The 23,230-nt window shown below is 47.8% G+C and overlaps 1 protein-coding gene across 5 annotated transcripts in view; it reads left to right on the top strand.

Moving 5' to 3' along the window:
• The window catches only part of TTBK1 (tau tubulin kinase 1), a 106,321-nt gene that overhangs the window by 77,040 nt on the left and 6,051 nt on the right, over nt 1-23,230 (top strand). The gene's annotated exons all lie outside the window — the stretch shown is intronic.

The raw sequence follows: 23,230 nt of genomic DNA, 5'->3' as shown, positions 1-23,230 counted from the left end.
CTTCTCCACATAGTTTCCAGCAGCAACAGCAGTGCATGTCAAGAGAATTCCCTCTAATCTAATCACACATCAGCACTGGGCAGGCCTGCAGCAATGCAAATTATAAAGAACTCCCTGAAATTAAACTTTCTTCTAAATACCTAATAAAAAGCTCAGAGTAACCAGCACACACATCCTGTCGACCTTACTTCAGTGAGTGGCGTTGTGGTTACCAGGTATTTACTCACAGAAGTGTTCTTTACCTACTGCGTTTATATTCCAGATAGTTGTTGAGGGCTTTTTTTCTCTCAGTTTTGCTTTTTTCTATGGTCCTCTGAAGATATAAAGAAGTTCAGGTTTTAGTGGGTAGTAGTTTATCAGATTACCTGGAAAAACATGATATAACGTTAGGCTCAGAATTCCTCTGTTGTATCTAATCTTCATTTCTCAGTCATTCAGAGGAAGGCTGTCCCAGAGTATTTACTGCAAGAGACAATACATTTTTTCTCCCGAGGGCTTTTTCTGTTTGTATGTTAATGAAGATCTCTCGTGCATGTGGGGTCCATAAGTGCAGCAAAGAGCAGGCAAGTCTCGGGTCATGTACACGGGGATACCCTCCTATGGCAGGCATCCGTGCAGTCTGCTTGCTCCCCTCTGGGAGATGGTGACTCCACTTCCCATTCCCTCTTGAATTTTTTTCTGTAAGGGAGTGTTCACTGGACAGGAGCATGTTAAAAGGGCATCCTTCCATTCAGGCCTTGCCCAGATTCTTCTCTGCTCTGGATCCCAGAGTGGTAGAAGAAAAAAAAGGACTGTTAGTTTTGGCAGCAAACCAGGAATGATGATACAAGAAACTATATAAAAAGAATCAAACCAAATCCTTGCCTGCCAGGCAAGGTGTTCCTTGCTAAGGTGTATGAGACTGCAGCATTTGCAGGAAGGGTAAGAATACTGTCAGCAGGCACTAATGGGCCTGTCCTGCTGGGTGTGGAATAGTAGCAGTACATGCTTCTCGCGGTGATTGTGTCCAGTTGCAAGGTTCCTAGGTGAAGGTGTTTGCTGTATAAAGCCAGTATGTTGAATGACCCAGATATCTAGAGATGGCATAGGCAGGATCGGCAGAGTTGGAAGTGTCTGTGCCTGAAATTGCTCTGTCTGTACACTGTTGGGCTGGTCAGTGTAAGGTGTGATGAATATGGCAAGACCCATCTGGTAAGACCCAGCTGTGAGAACCAGCAGGCACACTCCACTGACATATTTAGCAAAGCTAAAGAAGGCTGGGGGTGCCTTCTTGGCCAGAGCACGTAACGCTGCTGTGTGACGCGACTGGGGTTCTTGGGTACAATGCCGGATGAAGGCTGCTTATCACTGCATAGTCACACTTAAAAAGCAGTCAAAAAAGGTAAATTAATGGGATTGTGGGTGATCAGTGGTAACATATTAGACAGCCGTGGTTCTCCAGCAGGCTGCGCATTTTTTTGCTCCCATGTTCTGAAATACTCTCTAGTTACTCCTGGGACTAGCTTTGTACATGCAGACAACACTGGACTTCTCTGGCTGGCCAGGATTTACTTGTGCTTCCTTGATGTCTGGATCCTTCAGTTGCCTCTATCTACACAGCTTTGCAGTGACATTCACGTTTTTCCATTTGCTGTCACAAAACCAACTGCTAACTCTCAGAGGGAAAACTACGTTGTGCCTAAAGGAAAGCAGAAACCTGTTCACTTTAGGTACAGCAGCGATGGAGGGACAGTTGGTCGCAACACTAGTAAGAAGTTCACCAAGGACTTAACTAATGAGAATACTAGAAGGCCTCACTAGCAGTGACAGATGTTTCCTGTAGCTCAGGCCTGAGCTTCCTCTGGGTTTCTCTGAAAATGTGATTAGATAATGTGTGTGAGTAAATCTTCCTTATCTTTGAAAACGAACTGAGTCTTTAAGATAAGTAAAAATGTCACTAAATGCAGAACTACCATGACTTAGGCCTTGTACCGGTTTGGGACCTCATTCTGGCCTCCCGATCACCTACTGGTATCAGTAGAGCACTAACAGAAAGCAAATGGTTAATCCCTGCTCTGTAACTTTCTTCTCTTCCTCCGTTCTTCGGCTCCAATATATAAGCCATTACTTGTTACTGGCAAAAAGGCAGTGACCTCTGGATTATTGTAGAATCACAGCATGGTTGAGGTTGGAAGGGACTTCTGGAGGTCATCTAGTCCCACCCCACTGCTCCAAGATGGATCAACTAGAGCAGGTTGCTCAGGATGATGTCCAGTCAGAATATCTCTGAGGACAGAGACCCCACAGCTTCTGTGGGCAACCTGTTCCAGTGTTCAATCATCCTTACGGTAAAAATAATTTGTTCTTATGTTTAAATGGAATTTCCTGTATTTCAATTTCTGCCCTTTCTTCTTGTCCTTTCACTGGACACCACTAAGAAGAGTCTGGATCCATCTTCTTTTTCCCCATCAGATATTTATAAATGTTAAGAACCCCCCTGAGCTTCCTCCTCTCCAGACTAAACAGTGCCAGCTCTCTCAGCCTTTCCTCAAATGAGAGATGCTCCACTCCCTTCATCATCTCTGTGACCCCTCACTGGAATATCTCCAGTGTGTCCATGTCTCTCTTGTGCTGGGCAGCCCCGAAGTGGAACGCGGCACTCCAGGTGTGGCCTCACCCGTGCTGAGCAGAGGGGAAGGTCTACCTCCCTCAACCTGCTGCCAGCACCCCTCCTAATGCAGCCCAGGAGGCTGTTGATCCTTTTTGCCACAAAGGCACCTGGCTGGCTTGTGTTCAGCTTAGTGCCCACCGGGACCCCCAGGTCTCTGTCAAACCGCTTTCCAGACAGCTTGGCCCCCAGCGTGTCCTGTTCCTCCCCAGGTGCGGGACCTTGCGCTTCCCTTTGTTGAACTTCATGAGATCCTTTCTGCCCACTTCACCAGCCTATCCAGGCACCTCTGAATATCACCACAACCCCCTGGTGCATCAGCCACTCCTCCCATTCTTGTATCATCTGTGAAGCTGCTTTGGGTACCCTCTGCCCCACCACCCAGGTCATTAATGAAGTTGTTAAACAGTAGTGGCCCCAGCATCAGCTCCTGGCTGCACCACTGGTGACCGGCCTTTAGCTGGACTTTGTTTCCCTAAGCACAATGCTTTGAGCCCAGCAGCTCAGCCAGTTTTCAGTCCAACTCACTGTCTGCTTATCTAGCCTATATTTCATCATTTCGTCTATGAGTATGTTATGGGAGATGGTGTCAAAAACCTTACGAAACCACAACAACAACCTCCCACCCAGTCACCACAAAAAGCTATCCGGTTCCTCAGGCATGATTTCCCCTTCATATAGCCATGCTGACTGCTCTGAGTCACCTTCTTCTCCCTCATACGGTTGGAAATGGCTTCCAAGAGGATTTGCTGCACGCCCTTTCCAGGCTTACCAGCACCTTGTTCACCAAGTTATCCTCATTCTAGAGCTCAGATGTTTGTTCAAATGTATGAATCTGTTGGAAGAAGGGTACCACAGTACAAGAGGGAGGGATGGTGGCGTCCTTGTGAAACTGTGTGGGTGTAGGAGGGAACACAGTATGAACAGATGCTGCTGTGGGGGAAAGTCAAGTACAGAGGAGGCTCTGAACAGCCTGGGGGAATTTCTGACCCAAATACTCTCACATATTAGATATCTCCCAGTTTCAGCTGACAAGAAGGCAGCTGCAGGGGAGTGCAGACCTCGCAGGAAGCCCTGGAATAGAGGGAGAAGAGGTCTGTCATGAAACTGTCCTGCTCAAGCCCTTCTGTCTGCGCACCGCGCAGTGCGGCTGAGCCCCTCTTAGGGTTTACTGTCATAGATGCATTTCAGGAATGTACTAATCAATCTCTGCTTATCTTTATGCACTAATGTGCAGATAAAGCTGTAAAAATCAGTGGGAAAAAAGATTGAACCTGCCCTTCTGTTTACATATTAATCCTGACATAGGATTGCTGTTATTGTTGAAAACCATTTATATCCACACCTAGCAGTATAATTTAAAAATCTGTCAAGTTCTTAAATACGCTGAGTAAATTCACTGACACTTGACAGAGATGGCAACTTACTGCTGCCTTCTGTGTTGGAAAGAAATAAAAATGCTCATCCATTTATGAGTTTCAGCAATTACTTCTGACTGTAGGTCTGTGTTCATAGGTATTTCTGAATCTCCCTTGCTGCTGGTGCAATTGGCATTGTACAAAATGTTTTGAGACTTGCCTGCATAAAACATGCCTGTCCAAATGATACTGCATCTAAAAAACACAAGAAAAGTGAAGCAATAGTGGGAGATCATATTAACTCATCCCTACCTATTCTTGGACATATTCTGCAGAACTCAGAGATCGTTTTGCGTACACCGTGCCTTACAGTCCCATCTCCCAGAGCCAAGAGTTCCTGTTTTAGAAAAGGCCCTAATGTGAAGAGGCACCGGTGTATTTCCTCACCAGCGTAGCTGTGCAGTTAGAATAAAAAAAAATCTCCCGTGGTGCTCTCTTAGGGCCTCTTTCCTCCCACAGCCAGGCTGCCTCAGCCAGGGGAGTGCCACGAAAAGTTGTCCGTGCCTTGACCCTGCGAGGGCTGCAGCGGTGGAGCTGATGAGCCCTCCCCAGCCATACCCCACCAGTTTACCATCTTTGCTGAGAGACCAGGCAGGGATGCTCAGCACGAAGACCTGTGCTGGTAATACTGTGGGTAAGGCAGGCAGCAGTCACGTCGCACAGCCTGCCTGGGCCAGCTTCACCCAACTTTACCTCTACTCACCGCGCTGCTTCTGTAAAAAAACTGTGCTGAGACCCTCACTGGGCCAAGAAAATATTCTCTGTTCTGGTGCTGAGCACACAGGTGTCCCCCGTGCTCCTGAACTTCATCCTTGCCTCAGCTGAGGGATGCTATAGTGGCGATGTCGCCTGGTGCCCTCGGGAGCAGCACAGCTGATCAGGGGGCCTCCGCTTCTGCGACCCCAGTATGCTGTTCCCCCCTCGATTTGAGTTGGTGATGGGCATTCCTTGGAAGGGGACAGAGGGGCAGGAGGGGGCTGCTTCACAGCAAGGACAGTGCTCTAGCGTTTTGGGGGACCTGTGCTCTGGTTCATGTGGTGCAGAGCCCAGGGCTGCCCCAGGTGTGTTACCTGGAGGAGCTCTTGATTTGCACAGAGGAGTGAAAGCTGAGCAGGGCTGTCTCTGGGTTATATTTTGGGTCTGGTATCCTCTGTGGCCCCTGGAGCAGTGATGAGGGAAATCCTTCCCCCTCCCAGAGTGCCTATAGACAGCAGGAGGAGAGGACAGAAACTACAACTCTGCTGAGGCAGAAAGAAGAAAAGCTGGGCTGAAATAATTGAGCAACGGGTAGAAGCAAAACACAGCAGGCTCACAGGTTTGTAACCCTGGGCAGAAGAGGTAGGCTGGGGGCAGAAGGCAGCAGGGAAAAATGAGATATGAAAAGGTGCTTTGTGTCTTGGTTTCCTTTCCCTTCCCCAGCATCGTCTGTGGGCTGCTCTGAGGGGACCTGAGGGACCATTTCTGAGTGGTGAGAAATGGGCGTTTGAAGAAGAGGGGCAGACTCTCTGCCCTTCACTCCGTGTAATTCCCACCGAGCTGCACTTGGTGCCTGTTGTAGAGAGGTGAGGTGATTCTTTGACACTCAGCTCCTCCGGCTTCCCTCCACATGCAAAGAGCTTGCCACTGGTGGAGAAGGATGTATGTAGAGTTGGCCCCGTCCCTTACGCTCTTTAGATTCAGGGTCCCCGTCCATCCATGTGTTAGGAATAAAGGATCAGCAAAAGGGTGACAGTATAAGAGGAGCTGTGCTCACGTGTGCTCGTTATATGTATGCACAGGTTATACCAATCAAAACTTTAAGCTCAGTATAAATTCCTAATTACATTTTATATCTTTAAAATATATTGAGCTCTATCAACATCACATTTTTCTGGGACTTGGCATGAGAGGTGTCATGTTGCTCCTGTCCAAACAGAGCAGAATAGGCCCGATGGATGGTGGTCTAGCCTGATTGCTGCCAAGAGCAAGGGGATGAAAGGGTGCATCACCTCCAGCACTGACTGTGTAATTTAAGCATTAGAGCATCAGTGAAGAAACGTGGCGTGTCTGTAACCTCAGCTTCAGCCAGGAGACAGCAATACCTAAGTGCACTTGGGGGTGGCGTGTTGCAGTTTGCCCCTTCGTGGCCTGGGCAAGGTCCTCGTGCTGTGCTGTAAAGGAGGTCCTTCTGGGTAGCCGGAGTGATCCTTTTTGATCTGAGGAGTCTTTGCCCTGCTGGCTGATATATACATTGGAAATCGTACGATATGCTGAGCCCAAACATGGAGCAAAAAGTAATAATAAGGATTCCAGTACACTTAGTTGTGCAGCTTGCAAACAGTACACCCAGGACTGAATTTCTACACCATCTATGCAAAGAAGAGATGGTTGGCTTTTTGAGAAATTAGAACTGCTGTCTAGAATTTCTTTGTCTCTCTCAAATATCTGTACGACAGCATTACAGTATTATCTGAGAGTCTGATCTATGCAGTGGCATGCAGTACATTTAGGACCGTGAATAATTGCTTTTCACGTTTAATGCCCACCGCAAGCTGAGTAGTTCTCAGACACTTATGAAGGTAGGATACCTGCCTCAAAGCACTGCAAAGATATTGAAGGTGACAGGAAAGAGATGAGACTGGACGAAGCTCAGCTCTTTTTCTCATATCATTTGCAAGGACAACATCTCTAGTAAGGTAAGGAGAGCAGTGTTAGCTTAAGAAAACACAATATTCCCTTTTCACATTTCCCAGTTACGTTTTGAAACCTGCAGAGACTTTCTGAAAATAAATGCAGCATAAGGAAGGGAGTGGATTCGAAAGGGAAAATGTAATTTCAGGAGAAGTGGGCTGGCTTTTGAGACTGCTGAGCCCTGTGAAAGCTCATGGCAGAGGCAGAAAGGGGGAGAAGGGCTTAGCATGTTCAGGGTGAAGAATCAGAAGTCATTCCCGTAATGCCTCTCTCTTCCATTCAGTGCGTAAAGGAAAGGTAGGGACTGATCTCATCCTGGTACAAGCTGTCCGCTGTGAGTATACTTTCTTCCCTTCCCTGGCCATCCCGAGATCACAGAAACAGAAAAGGGACCCAGGAGTGCATCTTCCCTTCAGGTTCTCCCATGGCTCTGTTCTGAATTTCTCATTGAGAGGAGAATTATACTCAGCCTGCCTTCCCAGCTGCTGCCTGTCCTCTGCTTACCAAAACTGGAAGCATTAACGCTCCCCCTGCAGGTGCTCAATATAAAAGTGTTACCAGGAGGCCAGCAGCGCGAGTGTGAGAAAAGGAAAGTCCGCTAACAGTCCCCACAGGTGCCTTTGCAAACCCCCGGAGTGAGTTTTAATAGGACTCATGGAAGGAGTCCCTGAGGCTCCCTCAATTTTAAGTACTTATAATCATTTTAGCACCAGATGTTTCACCTTTTTTTTTTGTTACACGTGGTTTCCAAGCGTGTTCAGAGTTTGACTATTGCTTGTATACAAGATGTATGAATAGCCTAATGGCGTGAGGCGCGTGGCCCGAAGAGCCAGAGGAGGGGACTGACACTGCTGGTGTCACTCGTGTCCACGTGTGGCTGGGGAGAGCGTGGCAGGCCCCCTGTAATGGCAGGCTCCTGTGGTGCCCCTAGGATCCCCGGGAATTTATAGACACAGAGCAGTGAGCAAAACGTAGAGCAAAAGCATCTTTCATCCGCCAGCGAAGATGCCCGCAGCATGCGCATCACAAACCAGGGGCGAGTCAAGTCTTTGCCTGACACCTTTTCCTCCACTCTTCTTGGTCTTTTTCAGTTGGAGGAGGACAGGCCTTCTCAGCACTCCCTCCCGAGGTACAGCCCCCTGAGAAGACTGGCGTCCTCCGTTTTCTCCTCCTCAACCCTGGAGACAGAACACTACCCTCACGTTGGTGGCACTTTCATACAGCGCAGCCGTTCGGCGGAGAGCAGCCCCGTGCGCATGCCCCACCGCAGGCACTTGCCCCTCCCGGCAGGAAACCACAGACTCATGCCTTCCGTCCTCCGCATTTCCAGGTCCCAGCTCCAGCAGGTGTGGGCCCGCTTCACTCACAAAACATAGCCCCTGCAGGGAAGCAGCAGCCTCCATAATGCAATAATAGATCCCACCTGCCCACAATGTGTCACCACTTAATGCAATAGTGAATCCCAGACAACACTGGCCTAAGGTACTGTGACTTCCAGAGCCCCTGCAACCAGACCCCGCAGAGACTGAAAACATCTGCTTTTCTAAACCCCCCAGCAGCCTGGGCAAGGGGCGGCAGCGTGGCCGAAGATGAGAACGCGGATGGGGGACGTGTGATGTGTGAAAGAGGTGGATGCCAGGGCTCATCTCAGAGACTCGCTCGCGTGTCCTGCAGCCTTGGGGTAGGCAGTGCAAGGGCTGCCTCACTGAGCACACGCAACCAAGCCACAAACGTTGTCAAATTGTGACTGGAGCGGAGAGACCGTGGTGGTATCAGCAAGCGTTACCTTCCCCGGGCAAATCGGTTCAAGCGTCTTTGTTGGGATCTTACACTGGGCCAAATCTGTAGGCAGTTTTACTCCATCTAGACGTAGGCAGGCTCTCGCTGGAAGCTCACCTGAGGCAGGACCTCAGGATTTGTCCCTCTTGTGGAGTTACGATCGTGTATCTCTGTCGCTTTGGCTTTGGAAATCCCCTTGCTTTTCTTGCGGTTTGGTTTCCACGCCGTGGCCACCTATCTCTCCTCTCTTAGGTGACGGTGGGCCTGTTTGTCTGCTCTCCACTCCTAAGCTGCTCCAAATCTACCTGCCTTCCCCCAGAGGTGCTGACTGTCAGGAGTTGGATAGCAAGGATTTTCTTACTGATCCAGCTGTATATTACACTGTTTCTAAATTCCAGAAATTTTAGGCACCTGCAGCTTTGCAGTGGCAGAGCAGCCTTGCTTCTTTGCCTTGCTTGGAAATGCCTGTGATAACAGATCTCACGTGAGAAATAATCTGGCCTCAGCACTTGGTATACAGAGCCCCCTTGTCTAAAACCGACTCGAATCTCAGAGAAAAAAGGAAATCAAAGTTAATTTAAATTGCCCTAAGTATCGTTATTTTCCAGGTTTGCAGGGATATATTGCCCTTCTTAGGACAGCTGCAGTGTAAACCACCAGGCTGTATGAAGACCTTCCGTAGTTCAGTGAATGTAGTAACTGTCTTCTATTGCAAAGAGCCTTTGGTCCGCTCATCTGGGAGAAGAGGCAGTTTGGGATGCCAAGGTTAAAGAAGAAGGGGTCACTGCCGGTGCTCGGGGCTTCAGGAGAGCGCAAGTCCAAAGTAAAATACTCGGTAGAAAGTACATAATCACAGGGTGCAGAGAACATATATAGAGCTCGGGCGGGTGGGAAACTGGTGTGGGGTGTTGGGAGGCGGTTGGGAGGTGGAGGAGCTCCTGCGTAGGCAGGGTGTTTCTGGTGGAGGTACAGTGGATGCTTCCTCCCCATACGGACTCCTGGGGGTATGAGTGCCCTGCCTGAGGCGCCCTTAATGTCAGCTTCACCCTTCGGTGGCAGCCCCGGGCAGGCAGGGCGGGTGGTGCTCTCAAAGCCCACAGGACCTGGCCTGGCGGGTCTGCGAGCGGCAGGACACGCTGCCTGCCCCCGGAGCATCCCGGCGGGGCCGGGGATGGGCGTGCAGCACGCCCTCCTCGAGAAGATGCAGCGCAGGCATGACCAGTCTCTTCCCACAGCCATTCTTGAATCAGTGACATCAAATTATTTTGATTAGCCCCAAGAGCATGAGTGAACAGGACACTTAACTGCCCAGACAAAATTTTTATCTGCAGTTTGTTCATCGGTTTTATTTTTTAAAAATTGCACTGGGTGTTGCCAGAAATATTCGGACTGAATTAACCAGCAGCCTACTGCTGTTTGGCAGTTCTTCTCTTGTCAAGCGCAGAAGCCAGAAAGAGCAAGGCTTTGCTTTTCTCAAAGTGACGTGAGAAGGGATGATTTCCTTAATCATCCATGTTCAGTAGAGACTTCGATAGAGCAGCAGATTCCAGAGAAAATGGGATTTGTGAAAGAAGTAGATTTAAAATCTGAAGCTGTTAATAATTTTTAGTTCATAGTCTCCAAAACACTGATGTTCACTTTTGAAGGTCAGTTTTAGGAAGTAAAATTTGTAAAATTTCTATTGTTCTATTTTTTAAATACAAACAGGATAACTGGGTATTTATAAACTCTAACGTGCCCATTTCAGACACCACCAGTGACTAGCTGATAAGTGGCTGCACACATAAAATTTAAAGGGCAGTAATCTATCTAGTGCCACTCATCATAGTTACCTATATGAACTGTTCTTGCTAAGTGAACTCGATACTGCTCCTCTTCTCAGTTCGCAAGTCTGATGGATAACAATGGTTCATTTACATAGACTTCAGTAAGACTTGCTTCTGGTTAAAATTATTAATAAATTGAAAACCAACTAACCAAACAAAAGATGTTTATATGTTGGTATCTCTTACGAGTGGGGGTGTTTCTCGTTCAGACTCCTGGTCTCCTGCCCTTAGCTCAGCGCTGTTCCGTGCCTTTAGTGGCTGTCAAGAAGGAAAAAAGAAATCACTGAGGAGAAAGTTTGCAGTGAGAGGAAGATGGGTGGCTTGGTAAACTATTACTGGCAGAGCAGCTCTGCAGTAGGATCCGGGTTGCTTGGTAAGCTGCTTGCATTCAAACTAAGCGTTGCATTCAGCCAGGGACAGGGCCATGCTTCGAGCGCAGGTCACTTGCACAGAGTGGGAGAAACTGTGCCCTGGGAGGTGCTACCGCCCAAAATGAGATGGGAGTTAGGGGAAATAATGAGCTGCACGTGAGTTCTCACTGTGCTGCCATAGCAAAAATAAAATAAAACAAAAGAAAACTCTTCTTTGATGTATCAGCAGGAAAATTAAGATGTGAGAAGAGGGGAGGTGTTTTGTACTGGTGAGATCACTACCAGACATCATATCCAAGTCTTGTATGGAAATTTTTTTTCAAAAGATTTTAAAAACCTGAAAAAAGAGAAGTGATACAAGAATTGTTTGATGCTGTAAAACCTACCTCATAGGATGAGCTCGGAGAAATGCAGTCTGTCATTAAAGACAAAGCTACAAAGTGACATGATTGCTGTTGGGAGTACTTGCCTGAAAAGAGCAAGATGGGTTTTTAATCTGCCAGGCAAAGATATGGGGTCTAGGTGCTGGAAGATAAAGTAACCAAGGCCAAACTAGAAGGAAGATGCTCATTTTAAAGACATAGGTGGGTGGTAAAGCGCTGAAAGACATTATTAAAAGACACTGAATTCTTCACTGTTCAGATTCTTTAAGGTGGGATATTGATTTCTGAACCAATCCTGTTAAACCATCAAATTTGGGCTCTGTACCAGAATAATTGGACATGCTGCTGTTGCCTGGGTTTTATGGGAAGTTTTATTTCGTGATCAGTATGGCTTTTACAATTTAATTCTGAACAAATTAATTGGTGCTAATGGCTGGAATCTTGATGTTACAATAGTATGCAAAGAGTATTAAAAATAGGCAATTTGAAGATTTTTCTAACTTCTTCATCTAATGCTGTAATAATTACTAGAGAACCCACATACTGTTGAGAAACAGGTGGCAAATTAATTGTGAAAATAACTCTCTTTTTATATACATATGGAAATGTAATAAATTAGTATTAAAATTAGTTACAGTGCAATTCTAAAAAACCTCTGTAGATTACATTTATATTGCATTTATTTATTGTGTTTCATTTATGACTGCAATTATAAATGCAAATATGTCCAAAACCAGTTGTCAAAAAACCCCCCAAGCAACCAACCAACCAAAAAAAAGCAACTAGAAAGCTCAAAGGAAGGGGCAAGCAGCCGTCTCCCGGTGCGGGCTGCGTTTGTGGGCTCAGGTTAGGGGATCAGCCCCGTCAGTTCCCTAAGAGGTGCCCTGCTCCCCCACCCCATCCCGTGCAGCCCTGTCCCCTGCGCCGGTGCTGGTGTTCCCGTGGCTGCCCAGACCTGCACGGGGAGAAGGAAGGTTATTTTCCGCTTTGGTTCATTTGCTGCTTCGGTTCACTGTCCGTTTGCACGGCAGACAGCGCTGGCAAGCCAGGGTCAGCAGGCCAGAAAACAGCTGATGGAGGGCTGGTGACACGAAAAGTGGTCATGGGGCTACGGGCTGAAAAGTTCGTTGCCCTAGTTATTTCCCTTTTTATGTTTGATAAGGTCCCTTAAATTCTTCAGCTGGGGTAAATAAGTGTAAACCAATACCAGTGAAATAAAATTCCCTTTCGGCACCAGAGTCTTAGGCAAATTGTGTTCATCAGAATGGTCCAAGAACAGGGTTTGTGTCCTGAAAGTGTTGTTCTTGTTTTTACTGCCCGTTGTACATGGCACTTGTCCTCCTCAGAATCCAAAATAAGGATTGAAATGAGCATTTGCCACTCCTTTATGATACAGGGATCATTAGCATCAGAAGAACAGGTAGCTGTTGCTAGGATCTCGTGCTCTACTCCAGTGAGCAGATGCACATCAATTGTATATACGTACAAAAGCCATCTTTTTATATCTCGGTCTCTTGGCTCCCTTCACTTTCTTTCTATGCAGAATGAGAGAATTTTCCAATATATCACTCTCTCCCCAGCCTCCTTCCCACAGGAAGGAGCTAATGAGATGTGATTTCTGTGAAAATGTTACTGTAAATGCTTGGGTTAAGCTAGCATGAATTGGGTAAATGTAGTTATGCCAGCACACGTTCACTTTCAGTGGGAAAGGTTTTGGTGGGTGGGGGGGTGGCTGAAAATAAGCTATACTGAACAAAGATGCAATTTTGCAGATGCCAGTGCGTCTGCGTTAGAAGTATCCTGTTGATAAAGTCCCATGGTGACAAAGTCCCTGGTGTGAGCCTGACTTTGTCCACCATTCCCATACTTTTTCCCCACTGTTGAGAGGCAGGGAAGTGGAAGAGTTACGTTGCATCACCTCTTTCACTGTTTAAAGTCTCTTTTGTTACAGTGATGACAGAATGTAAGATAGAGACGCCCTGTCAGACAGCCATATGGGTGATATGATCCCATCCCTACGCTACCTCTTCGTGATGAAAAGTATCTCTTGCTCTTCCACTCCTTCTCCTTGTTGTGAGTCTGGTGGTCAAGGCTGCTGCAAGACTGTTCCTTTGAAAGGGACAAACTGGTTCAAAAGTTGTATTTGTTGGGCTGAATGTCTCTGTGGTTCCTAGAGACTTCCAGCCTGGACTGATGCTTTTCCTTTCCGCGTGGCAGATGTTGACTCCAAGACCTTTCCTTCAGCTCTTTTCTGGTAGTTCACGTGGTGATCCTTTGGGGGTCCCCAAGGACGGAGGCAGATCAGCCTACCTCTCAAATCTGTGTCCAGGTGACTTTTGAGGAGCGCGCAGGCGGCTGCTCTCGCTGCCTTTCGGTGGGCAGGTACTCAGCTGAGGTGGGAGCTGGAGTGTGCCTTCTCCCTCGCGGTGCCGGGCGGCAGCGGGCACCGCCTGAGCTGTGAAGGATGCTGGCAGTTGCCACCCAGGGTGACGGAGCTGTCCTTGGACAGTTGGCCTCCAGCCTGGGTCGGGATAAGGCAGCCGACTCCGGGCCTGGCTAGCTTTCTCCTCCGGGATCCGAGCCGTTGCTCCATAAGCCAGGAATCTGCCGCTGAGCTGCCACCCACTCAGCTTGTGTTCAGAGCTGAATCTGGAGGCAAGAACAACAGCAGGCAGCTGTGGCCCTGGGCTGTCGGTAGGCTCCGCAGCCGGTGGGATGAGGAGGAGGCACAGCTCGCTGCTCGAGGAGCTGTCTGAGACCCAGCTGCCTCTGTGTCCCCCTTTGCCTACCGCTCCTCCTCCCCGGAGAGCGAAACTCTTTATAGGCCACTCTGGTTGCCAGTGCGTGTCCCACTCCACGCGTTCACCCGCCCCCCTGGTTTACCTCTGTTGTCCTTCGTGGTACCTCGTCCCCCCGCGCCCCTGGAACGTGCGAGCCTTGCCTCCTGCACCAGTCTCCTACACATTGCGTAGCTCCCCTCGCACCGCACAGTCCCCGTAGCACTTTGATCAGCATCTCGCCTTCCCTCCCTCCGATTTCCGTGGAGGAAACGGTGGAAAATGGCACACGTGGGCACGTGGAGCAGTCTCAGCTCTACGTGGAGTCTGTGTCGTCATGCTCTTTAGCGGCAGTTTGGTTTCAAGGTTGATAATGGCAGATACGCTCCGTTTTCAGGACAGGTTCACAAGATTCAAATCCTGGAATCCTTAGGACTCAGTAAACTCCCCAAAATTATTGTGTACATGAGCAGCTAAATTTAGAGAGCTGACAATACTCTTTCCTTTAAGACACAGCTACTGTCTGTGATTGCAAACCAAGTCAATAGCTGGTTAAACACCGCTCCTGTTGTTGTGACCTTGTCTCTGTGTTCCATTGAAATTGGTGCCTGGTCTCTGTGAGTGAGAAAATGTCTGAACTCTAGTTGCAAATAGTAAAAGCTCTTCCAACTGGATGTTTTCTGGGCTGGCAAAAGTGGCTGTCCCTTTTCTCTAGCCTGGGAGCTGTGGGGAGGGTGGGGGGGATCCAAATAAAAACATAAATAAGTAGGGTATTTCAAACAGCCGGGACAGGGCAATTTGAAGTGCAACAGAACTGACATTTTGTTCATGAATTCTAAACTTTAACTCATTGGTGTTTCCTCTCATTGCCTGTCTTAACTGGAGGGATCACAGAGTGGTGGATATTTTCCCTGCAGATTGGTGTTCTTCACTTTGGCAACTATAATGACAGTTCTTCCCTCACCTAGCCCGTGCCACTGGCATTAGGTCATCAAAGTGTCTTGTTTTAAACAAGCTCCTGGTTTCTTCTGTGCTCCCATTTGGCAGCCGGCTCTCCCCAGCTGCTTCTGCCGCAGTCTAACCCGGGTGTTACACGAGAAGGCAGCATGCCTTTAAGAACCAATCAACAGTCTTTTTCCCTTTTTGAGGTGAAAAAAAAAAATCAGTTGTTGATATATTTTTTGCATATAGGACTTCTGGAGGCAGGCCTGCTGTTTCAAACTGTCCAGTGACAATAAGCAAGGGTGTCCCCCGCGGCTGCCCCAGCCGGCTCGCGAGGCAGAGCGGTCGAGTGATGCTTCAGTAGTTGGGCTGCGTTTCTTTTCCAGAGGTGACCGTAAAGCCACTTACCATCCAGCTTTTTTTCTAACTCCTCTAGGCTGTGAGTACTTCAAGATGAGACACAAAACAAATGTCGTTTGGGGCATTTCTCTGCTCCGTGCTTCAAACTTTTCTTCCAAAGGGTTGGCTTTGGAGCCTTTAACTACCTCATTTGTCTTTTGTTTCAGCAGCAGCACCAGGCTTTGGTACCACCTTTTGCCACTGGCTACACTGCCCCCAAAGTGCACGGCCTCTTCGGAGGGACTTCATAATTTGTTTTGCAGTAGATAGAAGCCTTCTGCAGTCAGATGGGAAAGCAGGGCAAACACCCCGATCTAGCCTTTCCAGAATTTGCTCAGAAACGACACTAACAGTCCCAGCACTTGTACCGCCCTATGGCCTCTTAACCCAAAAGATCCCCAAGTGATTAATTTTCCCTGTGAGTCGCTTCCCTGCTGTTTGACATGCGGGACTGCTGGAGGAAGTCAGCAGCAGATAAAGTCTTTTCAGAACATGTCAGGACAAAGCCAGACGAGAGAGTTTGATTGCACAGAGAGATCTGGAAATGTTCAGGACAGTGCGTGGGACCAATATACCAAATATAGTAAATATCACTGAGGCATTTCTTTGACTGCAAATCACCAGGTACTTCACTTGCTCTCTCATATGAAAATGCACTATTTGAATCTGGTGCTGTGATCCTGTGTAAATAAATTAAGGCAAGAAAATATAATCATTACTAGTGTAGTCCTGTATTGTAAAATAGCTCAGCGATAGGATGCACTGTGAGACTGAAGATCAGAAAGCACGGAAGGATGTGGCCAGTCCTTTTCCTGTTTTCTAATCTCTCACCCCTCCATCAATTAATCTTCCATGATGCGTACATGTGGAACTTCTAAGTGCTTGGCAGTGGCACAAGATTCTTCTTGGAAATATAAAGAGGTTCTGCTGCTGCTCATCTGGAGGGATTGGCGGCAGACACCCACTGTGCTTGCCCAGTGGGTTTAGCATCTCTTCCTTAGCCTATGTGGAGTCTCTGTGACATCCAGTCACCTTCCTATTCCAGCCACATCACACTGCATCAATGACCTAATTAATTTTCATTGTAAACTGCTGGGTTAGATGGATGACACGTTTTATTAATGGTTGTCGGTGGAGATTTATTCATGCCAATCCCAGAACTTTACCTGGAGCCGCCACCATTTTGCGACTTTCACATTGAAGAAGAAAGGGATCTTTTATCCCAATCTATTCAAAAGAGAAGCCTTTATTTTTATTTTTCCTTTTCTGTTTTTCCTTTGGTGACAAATGGGAAAGAACTATTTGGAGATAGCGAATGTATATTTGTCTAGCTCTGCTTGGCAGTAACAGATGGGCTTCAAGAGGCTAGCTGATGAAAATGAAGTTGCATTTCCTAGCAGACAAGGTCTGAAGCCTTGAAAATCATGGATGATTTGCAAATTTTACTAAACTCCTGTTAGTGTTTACAGTGAATAAATTGCCCTAGATGTTTCTCAGCTGGGGAACGTGGGGTGCTCTTCTTCTTGACCTGCTTCCCCTGTAGTTGCCAGCCCTCCCCAGAGTGACTGGAGGAGATGACAGTTTCTGGCGGGGATGACCAAAGCAAACCAGATGTGCTTCCTGATTTCATTCTTATCCCCAGGGTGGTGTTGGGATGCTTTTTGCTGGAGCTTCCATTTCTGATTGTCTGTATGTTTCTATGTGTTCATGACCCACACGTGGCGTGTGAATGGCCATGCATGGTCGCGCCTTACAGCGGCATTTCTGTGCCGGTGACGGGCCACTTTGCACACATCCAAGTGCTCAAAAGGCAGCTGCAAGGACTGAAACTCCACCAGTTGCAGAAAGTATCCTCGTGGTGCCTGGTTCAGACGGCGCATCCTTGGCATGTTGCAGGTCTGATTTCTGCAGCCTGGCCCAGCCCAGTTTTCTTAATTCAGTGTCTTGTAGCGTACATACCCCTCCGTTCGTCATCAGGTGGTTGCAGAGTGTTCTGGTGGTAGGAGCAGTGCTGCCACTCGGGACGTAATTTATTAGGATGCAAACACCTATTTTGGGTAATGTTAAAACATTAAATAAAACGTGTAAAGGCTGATCATTGCGGTACTACCTTCCTTTTTGTTGCACTTCTGTACCATGTGTTTTGTGTTTGGTCGCTATAACACCCAGACCCGCATTTGCAGTTCCGTGGGACAGCGCAAAGATTAATTTCTGGGAAATGTTTCTAACCATTATTTGATGTATTGCAACTCCTTTGTATTACAGCTGCCATTGAAAAAATGATGTTACGATGAATGTACATTTTAAACAAGCTGCTAACCATGTAACGTGGGGATTGAAAGTAATCCCCATTTTACATTCATTTGCAAGTCTTTTAGTGCTTGGAGGTTTTATGTTTTCATATGCAAAGTGTTTCAAGTCGGTTACCTCATCTAGTGCGCTTGCCTCAAAAGAATTCCCAGGGCTTCCTCCAACAACTCCAACAAGTTTCTCAGTATAATTATGAGTGCAATTAATTGATCTGGCAATGTGAAACACAGTAATGGCAAATTTCTTCTGAAAAAGTCAGATAAGGAGGATTTCCATGGGACTCTTGCCCCTTCAGCTTGGTCCTTCCTAAAAAAAAAAGCCAGATCAGGTTCTTGTTCAGCACTGCTGACTTTTGGTTATTTTTATGACTAAGGAAGATGTTTTGCTTTCAGAATCTCCTTCTTCTTTCTTGCTGCTATTAAGTTGCCTTTAAAATTAGGGACGAGAACAATTTTTGGGGTATCATTTCCTTCCACTTTGCTCACTGTTTCCTGAGTCTCTTATGAGTGATAAAAATGAGGTGGTCCCCGTGTCTGCTCAGACAGGGACCTCTGCATTGCCCCTTGCTGGAGACACTGGGTGCAGAGGTGGGAAGCTAAGCGGCAGGCGTACCATCTTTACAGAGCTATTGCTTCCGTCCAAGATGCCAGGAAGACTGGCACAAACCTAACAACATACGAAAGCACAAATAGGGAGCAGCAGAGCACTTATCCAGCATAGGACTGGACGGTCCTATTCACCTTGGTAAAATAAAATTAAAAAAAAAAAAAAAAAAATGAAGAGAAAGGCTGTGGAGCATTTGCTGGTAAGATGCTGGAAAGAAGAACATCTCTCTGACATTTATGGTGCTGATTCTTGGAACGCGAAGATCCTGCAAGCAAGCGTGGCAGCTCTAAGACCCCTGCTACTCTTACCTCATCTGATGGTGGTTTGAAGAAAGAGCTGCTTCAGAAACTCAGATTCTAGGTTTTTTCCACTCACTGTTGTCAGTCCTGCCAGATCCCCAGTCCTTAACAAGCTTAGTCTACGTTGGCAGAGGATAATGTCACTTCCAGGATATGCTAAGGTCCTGATAGTATCCAACTCAGAGCTGTTGCAGGGAAGACTGGACTGTGGCTCTTGCTGTCTGTGTGCCATCCGCATCTCTCAGGACTGAGGCCTCTTTCCATTCCCGGTGGAACAATTAACATCGCGTTGGGAACTTGGTTTTTCTGCTTCTCGGACTTCCCAGCTCCCATGAAGAATCTCAGGGACCAGCATATCCTTCCTTTGCATTGCCTTGTGTCACCTGTTAGACTTCTGTTGCTACTAGGCAGGAGAGAGTCCAAACCATATTCAGCCAACTGCTATTCAAGTAGGAGGTGAATGTGGGTTTCCGTAGTCATTTCTACTGAGAGGAGACACAAGCTGTAGGTAACCGGTTCTGCTTCCTGGTTTGCTCGAGAAACTTCATCTGCTGGGACTCGAGTTTGCCCGAAGCAGTGGATGTCAGCGAAGCCCCCTCCCAGGGCTTCCTCGAGTCGCCTCGAGTCACTGCGAGGGTTTGAAGAAGCTGTGGGAGTTCGACTCAGGGGGAGGGCACGAGGAGACGGAGGGGAAGCAGCCTGCTGTAGCTTTAAAGGCAGTACTGAGCGTAGGGATCCGTTGGGAAGGACACGGTTGACTAAAGGGATCCGAAGCTTGTTTTCCTTGAGTCTTTTTATTCTTCCTGTATCTAATCCCTTTAGAGCCTAAGGTCAACCCCTTTTTGTACTGCAATAACACTGTAATATATGCTTGCACTAATTCTTCTGGCACACCGAGCATGCAAGACCGATTTAAAGCTTTTTTTCAGAAGAAAAACACTGTATTATTGTGTATATAGAAATACCGAGAGAGAATCTGAATTCTGTCTCCTGTATAAAAGCATGCATTGATTACCTGTATGTAGACCATGCTGTAAATGCTGCAGAGTACTGTAAAATCCTACACTTGAAACCACAATGAACAGGCAATGTCATCAAAAACAAACGAAACAGAAGCTGTGCAATGGATTTTGTGCCTTTTTTAAATCCATGTATGTTAATCCAGACAATCGGAAAAAAAAAAAAAAAGGAAAAAAAAAAAAAAAAAGCTTGTATACTACCAAAACCTTATTAAAGAATCAAAGGCAGCACCTTGGTGACGGCTGGGTTTTTTGTTTGCTTTCTTGCTTTGTTTTTCTACTTCCTTTGCTTTCCAGCTCTGGGAAGGTGTCCCCTGCTCCTCCTTGGGTGCATGGGAGTGCCGGTTTGAGAGATGAAGGGGCGCTGGTAGAGCAGTGGGAGTTTAATTGTCATTTACTAATGTGATCACTGAAAACTTGCATTTAAGACAGATCTGGGAATAGAAAAAAAGTTCCGTGGCTGTTGAAGATGCGTTTCATATACTTTGGGAAGGCCACACTGTGAGTTCAATTTACATAAATTTAGGCTAGTACCAATTTCACTGACGTGAACCCAGTCGTATCACAGCGGCACGTTACAACTAGCCCCAAGTTTTCTGTAAGTTTTTAGAGCTCTGCCCTGATGGTTACCAATATCCAAACTGGCTAAACTGAAGCTCCACACCTACAGCAGAAACACAGTAGAACAGACACCAGAAACCCATTTCTCGCGGTTTCTTACATGGGGCATCTTCCCCTGGCTGGCAGCGCGGTGTGCGTAGGGCGGGTGGATGGCTCTCTCCCCTCGGACATTTGACAAGGTGTTTAAGAACATCTGGTAAACTTCCAGCCCCTGCACCCCCCAAAAACCCCAAGGAAATGGATGCAAAATTGTGGCTGTCTTGCAAGTAATACAGTGCTGGCGGGGCTGCTCAGTGCGTCTGACCACGCTTGCCTCTCACCGTGACTCCTATTTGAAGGCAGTCTCTGCTGTAAAGCAGCAACTGCAATTGCTGTTGGTCCGTCTGGGATCGGGTTGGAAGAGGAAACTCGGCCGTAGATCCTGTCTGCCTTGGTGGGAAGTGCACAGTTTGTAATTCGGTGGGGTTTTGACAGCGGCTGGGGAGGGAAGCTGCAGGCAGCAGGCGCGTGCAAAGGCGCTGGTACCTGTGGAGAGCGTGGTGGAAACGTTCCCCCTTGCAGGAGAAGCACAAGACCCCAACTCCTCAAAGTCAGAGGGCGGTTTGCACAGGCAGGTGATGGTCTGGGAGGAGGAGCTAGGATTAGGCTGTGGTCTCAGACTTCCAGGGTTGTACGGTGTGTGAGTCCCCTTTTTTCTCCTGCAGATTGTATGGAGGGTCAGGATTTTCTGAGTCTGCCTCTAGCAGGGTGCAAAGCCCATCTGCTCCATGATGAACGCCTCAAAGCGAGTCCTGGTTCGCCTCTGAAAGGCTGTTGGTATGTGGCAGAAGGGTGCACGGATGGCACAGGGGTAGCCACGGTCTGAGACGTGGGTTAGAGCATGGTCTGAAACAGAACAGTGGGTAGAAGAGAGGTGGTGCTTCCTGGGTTTATGTTAGGCAAATATTGTGATGTTTTCCTGTACCTGGTGGTTTTTTTGGTTGGTTTGGTGGTTTGTTTGCTTTTTTTTCCCCCACAGATTATTGCAGTTAAAATGTTTAAAACCAAGAGATGGGAGAGGGGAAAAAAAAAAAAAAAAAAAAAAAAAATCCCAAATTCTACAGTGCCAGGGAAAACTGGTTAGGCTCAGCCAGGAAACTGTTCCCTTTCCCTCACGTGGGCGCAGAGCTGCTCGGGAGAGCAGGCTTTTCTGGTGGACAGTGGGCTCGCTCTGTGCCCGGCTCTGCTGCGGGGGCAGAGGCACAGGCAAGCCGTAGGGCCTCTGCTCTAAGCCCTGCTGGGATCCCCAGAATCCCGAGATCCCCAGAAAGCCTGTCGTCACTCTTCGTTGCTGTCGGGGCCCGGGCCGAGCGTGCGTGACTTCGCATGGGGCAGGACACGCGTTAAGGAGCCCACGCGCCCACCAGCCAGCCTGCCCCGTGCTGCTGGCTGGGAAGGACACGTCTGGCTGCGTCCCTGGCTCCAGGGGGACCCGGGGACTTCTCATACAGGGTTGAAAACTTGCTGTGGCCAAGTGGGGACTGCATCTTTGCTGATTTTTGCAGTATTTGCAGCATCAGTGGGATGTAGGAGCTTTACTGCTGCCCCTTTTGGGTGATAGAAGTCTCCTCTGAGGGTGTCCCAGTGCCAGTGATCCTGCTAATCTGAAACCCCACCAGTTTACAGTAAAGACAGCTCTTCAGATTCCACTTAGCTGTTCGTGAGCACGGGGGCAGAGATGGACTTGAAGGGGCTGCTTTCTGCCTCTGCCAAATACGAGCAGGTAGATCTTTTTCTCTCCTGACTCCCCTTCCTTTCTGTATTCTAACTCTGGCCTCTGTGCAAAGCAGGGGCATTTATTGCCTTCCAAATACACAGTGTCACACCAAGTCAGTTACTAACCAAATTGAGTTTAAATGCAGCCAAGTTTTAATGGACAGACAGTGTCAAAGAGGTGAAATGCGCAGACTTTGTGGGGAACACGTGCTCAGACACCCGCTGCCATGCTCATTCCTGGACTGACAAGTCAAAAGAGAGTCAGGAGCGAAGACCTGAGCCCAGGCAGGTGGGAAAAGTGGTTCACTGTCCAAGGGCAGGCAGTGTGTCTTCTGAGAAAGTGAGGAACACGGGCAGAGATCGGAGCTTGCTGGAGGAAGTCGTTCTGACTCAGCTTTGGCCACCCCCAGCGTAGCTCTGCTCGCTCCTCACAGTCTCGGTAGCTTTTTTGTATGGGGCAGCTGCCTCAGCTCACGGCACAGGTCCTGCTCACAGCGGAGTGAGCAGAGGGCCACCACAGTGATTAGAAACTAGAAACATATGGCACGAGGAGAGGCTGAGAGAGCTGGGTTTGTTCTGCCTTAACAAGAGAATCATCGGGGTGGCATCTTACTTCTTCCTTGACCTAACTGATGAAAGGATGATGCCAGACTCTTCTCAGAGGTGCACAATGAAAGGATGCGGTGTGATGGACACAAGCTGCATGGAAGGAAAAATAGATGGAGAAATTAGATATAAAGAAAAACTCTTCCACTATGAACAGCCTCAAACAGTAGGACAGGGTCCCAGAGAGGTTGTGGGATCTCCATCCTTGTAGATATCCAAAACTCAGCAGGGTAAGACCCAGAGCAGCCAGCTCTAAGTTGGTCCTGCTCCGAGGGGTGGTTGGAGCAGAGACCTCCAGAGAGTCCTTGCACCTTGGTTATTCTACAACTTTAAGACACGGGCTAAGCCTCTCCGCTCCTGATCTTCTGGCATCTTCCCACAGTTCCTCCCCATTGGTACAGCAGAGCAGAAAAGTTATTCTCCGGTCCTAGAGCAGCTGAGTGTGCTGCAGCACAAAAGGCACATGTCAAGAGAGGACACAAGCTTCTCTAGTGGGGGGTTCAGACTGGGACTACTTTGTTCAGCAGGGTGTCTGCTTGCAGCTAACTGCTGATCACATTAACTTGATAGCGAAGAGTCTCAGACATGCCCCAAGACAGTTTTCCCCATGAACAGCTTCAGGTGACGACAGTAATGAAGATAAGAAAAATGTGTTAAAATAATATTTGACCCAAGAGACGTTTCAACAAAGTTTCTTGTAGTTGGGTTTGTAGGTAACATTTGCCCTCCATATTTTTTGGCATATTTATGGTCTTTGGATTTTCTCCATGGTGCCTTCACAGTCGCAAAACAAGCACAGTCT

Source organism: Tyto alba, unplaced genomic scaffold, assembly GCF_018691265.1.
Source record: "Tyto alba isolate M040663 unplaced genomic scaffold, T.alba_DEE_v4.0 Super-Scaffold_16, whole genome shotgun sequence".
Lineage (NCBI taxonomy): Eukaryota > Metazoa > Chordata > Aves > Strigiformes > Tytonidae > Tyto > Tyto alba.
The sequence above is the reverse complement of the archived record's forward strand: the minus strand, read 5'-3'. Positions and strand labels throughout refer to the sequence as shown.